This window comes from Chrysochloris asiatica, unplaced genomic scaffold (assembly GCF_000296735.1).
Source record: "Chrysochloris asiatica unplaced genomic scaffold, ChrAsi1.0 scaffold00267, whole genome shotgun sequence".
Classification (NCBI taxonomy): Eukaryota; Metazoa; Chordata; class Mammalia; order Afrosoricida; family Chrysochloridae; genus Chrysochloris; species Chrysochloris asiatica.
Genome location: NW_006408785.1, coordinates 1859956 through 1864092, shown reverse-complemented (window position 1 = coordinate 1864092; position 4137 = coordinate 1859956). Strand labels below are relative to the sequence as shown.

The 4137-nt window shown below is 36.5% G+C and overlaps 1 pseudogene; it reads left to right on the top strand.

The window, feature by feature from the left end:
* The first annotated feature begins 2812 nt into the window (after window positions 1-2812).
* Window positions 2813-4137, top strand: part of LOC102832458 — a 109843-nt pseudogene continuing 108518 nt past the window's right edge.

Genomic DNA, 4137 nt, shown 5'->3' with positions numbered 1-4137 from the left:
TTTTGTGACTGACTAATTTCACTCAACATAATGTCCTCAAGGTTCATCCATGTTATGTGGTGGCTTGCAGCTTCCTTGTTATTCTTCAAGGTAGCATAATATTCCATTGTATGTATGTACCACAGTTTGTTTATCCAATCTTCAGTTGATGGACACTTCGGCTGTCTCCATCCCCTTTGCTTTTAAGGAGCATTCTGGCTTCACTCTTTCAACACAGATTTTGTTTTTCTTAAAGTCTATGGCACTGTAACATTTTTTCTCAAACACCATGATTTAAACGTATGGGTTTGTATCTAGTTCTATTTATTGTCCAACTTTCACATGTATATGAGGCAATTGAAAATACCATAGCTTGGGTCAGGTGCAATTAAGTCCTCAAACTGCTTTCTATGCTCTTGAACATTTTAAAGAGATCTTTTGCAAAAGATTTGCCTAATGCAAATATGTTGTATTTCTTCACTGCTCTTAACTTGAGTGTTAATTATGGGTCCAAGCAAAATGAAGTCTTTGACAACTTTGATCTTTTCTCCATGTATCATGATGCTATTTATTGGTCCAGTTGTGAGGATTTTTGTTTCCTTTACATTGAAGTGCAATCCATACTGAAGGCTATGGTCTTTTATCTTCATCAGTAAATAGTTTAAGTTCTTTTTGCTCCCAGCAAGAAAGGTTGTATCATCTGAATATTGGAGTCTTCCTCTAATCCTAGTGCCACATTTTTCTTCATGCGATCTAGCTTCTGGAATTATTTACTTAGCGTACTGATTGAATAATTATAGCAAAAGGATACAACCCTGACCCATAGTTTTCCTGATTTTAAACCATTCAGTATCCCCTGGCTTTGTTCTAACAACTGCCTTTTGGTCTATGTATAGGTTTCTCACGAGCACAATGATGTGTTCTGGAGTGCCCATTCTCTGTAATGTTTTCTATAGTTTTCCATGATCCACACAGTTGAAAGCCTTTGCAAAGTTAATAAACCACAAGTAAACATTTTTCTCGGGTTCTTTAGTGGCACTTTAGGATAAGCACTGAACTGCTAACTGTAATGTTGGCAGCTCAAACTCACCAGCTGCTCTTTGGAAAAATCATGTAGTGTTTATGAGTCAGAACTAATTTGATGGCACTTCACAACAATACACATCTTTCTGATATCCTCTGCTTTCAACCAAGATTCAACTGATGTTAGAAATGATATCCATAGTTTCATGTCCTCTTATGAATCCAGCTTGAATTTCCCGCAGTTGCCTGTCAGTGTACTATTGAAATCATTTTTTTGAGGCATATTCAGCAAAATTTTACTTGTATGTGACATTAATGCTATTGTTAGATGATATCTACATTCCTGTGTGTCACCTGTCTTTGGAATGGGCATAAATATGGATTTCTTCCAATTGGCTGGCCAGGTAGCTATCTTCCAAATTTCATGGTATAGATAAGTGAGCACCGCCAGTGCTGTATCAGTTTACTGAAAGATTTCTATTGGTATTCCATCTATTCCTGGAGACTTGTTTTTCAACAGTGCTTTCAGTGCAGTTTGGACTTTAGCACCATCAGTTTGTGATTATATGCTACCTCTTCAAATGGTTGAACATTGAACATTGGCTTTCATGAACTGGTTTAAATTTTCTTCAGTTTCAGCATGAATTTGCATATGAGCAATTAATGGTCTGTTTCACAATCTGTTCTTGTGTGGTGTATAGGATAAAGAACTAGACTATAAGGTAAGTTTAAACTAGAAGATCAGTGGTTCAAACTCACCAGCCATTACTTAGAAACCCTAAACATGATCACTATGAGTCAGAACAGACCTCAACAGCACTTAACAACAACATTGAGCTTTTTGACTGTCTCTTCCCACAGATATAGTCAATTTGACTCCTGTGTGTTCTATCTGGTGAGGCCCAGGTGTACAGTTGCCTTTTATGTTGTTTAAAAATGATATTTACAATGAACAAATCATTGGTCTTGCAGAATTATATCATGTGATCTCCAGCATCATTTCTATAATCATGCCATACTTTCCAGCTACTGATACTTCTGCTTTGTTTTCAACCTTCACATTCCAATTACCATTCCAGTTACATGCAAACATCTTGGTAGCATATTTGATCAATTTTAGACAGAAGAATTTGGTAGAATTCTTCAATTTCATCATCAGTGATTCTAGTGGTTGGTGCATAAATTTGAATAATAATTGCATTAATTGGTCTTCCTTATATGCATAAGGATATTATCTTATGACAGTATTGTACTTCAAGATAGGTTCTTGAAATGTTCTTTTTGACAATGAATGCAAAGTCATTACTCTTAAGTTTGCTATTCCTCACATAGTAAACCATACATCAGATTCAAAAAGGTTAATTCCTAGGATATTGATCTTTATGTATTCCATTTCATTTTTTGACAACTTCCAGTTTTCATAGTTTCATAATTTGTACATTCCATGTTAATTAGTGCATGCTTACAACTTTTCCTCCTCGTTTTGAATTATGCCCACCAGAACATTAAGGTCCTGAAAGCTTTGCTCCATTCACATCTCTATGGTAAGCTCTACTTTGAGGAGTCAGCTCTTGCCCAGTCATATTAAAACTGCTTTCCAACTTCAGAGCCTCATCTTCCAACACTATACCTGACAAAGTTCTGCTGCTATTTATAATGTTTTTTGTCTTTAAAACAAAAAGTTATTCTCTATCTGACTATGTTCCACTGCTGTTCATAAGGTTTTCAGAGGCTAAAAATTCAGAAGTATTCCACCTCTTCTTTTTCCTAATCTCTTTTAGTCTGGAAACTCTTCTAAAAACTGTCCACCATGGATAATCCTGCAGGTATTTACAATGCCAGTGGCATAGCTTCCAGTATCACAGCAACACATAAGCCAACACCATACTACAAATATGACAGTCAAGTGGTAAGGAGACAGGTAGAAACCAATAAATTATCAAACAAAGAACATACTTCTACACTCTGATAAAACACATACACATGCAAACTACAAACAACTCTGAAAACAAACAAACAAAAACCACGGGAATATGCTACAGCCCATCTGGGGCCTTGGATAGGCACTCCCTATAAGATGTTATAGATAGAGATCTGTGAGGAGAATAGACTTACAGACTTCAACTAGTGAAAAGTTGAAGATCAGCCATGTGTGCACCAAAGAACTAGATACAAAAAATTAATTACATGAGAAAAAGAAAGAGGTCAATGTGGCTGAAGAATCCTGAGGTAGGTGGTAAGGGTTATCAGATGGGGTGGAAGAGGAAGCCATGACAAATAGCATACTTTTGTGCAAAGTTCCATGTGAAGTCACTAAACCAATTATCATCAAGTTGACTCTCTCTCGAGGTGACCACATAAATGTTAGAGAAGAACTGCATTCTATAGGAATTATCAATAGTTAATTCTTCAGAAGTAGATTGCCAGACCTTTCTTTTCAGGATCCTCTGAATGGACTTGAACCTCCAATTTTTCAGTTAGTTGCTAAGTCCACTAACCATTTGTACCACCCAAGTGCTTTGGGAAGTCACTTAAAGGATTTAAAAGAAATGACATATTCTGATTAATGGCTTTAAAATGCAGGCTGCTGAGCGAAGAATAGATTGATGAGGACAAGAATGGCAGATGAGATGCCTGTTCATTGTGAGAGATTGAGGTATGTAGAATGAGAATTGTGATGTGGAAACTGGTAACTAGGGGCAAACTGAAATACAATTTGGATGCAGAGCTGACTGGTCTTGGTGATACTGGGAATGAGGAAAGGGAAGGAATCAAAGATGACTCCTGAATTTTTTCGCTGAGCAGTTGAGGAAGAGAGTGGCACCATTTCTGAGATTGGGAAGATTACTAAAGTGTGAGTTTGAGGTAAACTTACATGACTTTTGTTTTGGCCAGGTTAAATTTTAAATGCCAGTTAGATACCTAAATTTAGAAATCGAATTGGGCGTAAGATAAATAAATATGGAGTCTGCAGAAGAATTAAGGTCAAACTTATAACTTTGAGCGTGAGCTTCAAATGTTGAAGTTGCTAGGTTCTGATATTTAGAAACCCTATGTATAATAGCATTCTGTTGTAAACACTGCCAAGTTGTGCACCATCCTAACAATCTTGCCGAAAGTAAAAAATATTGCTAA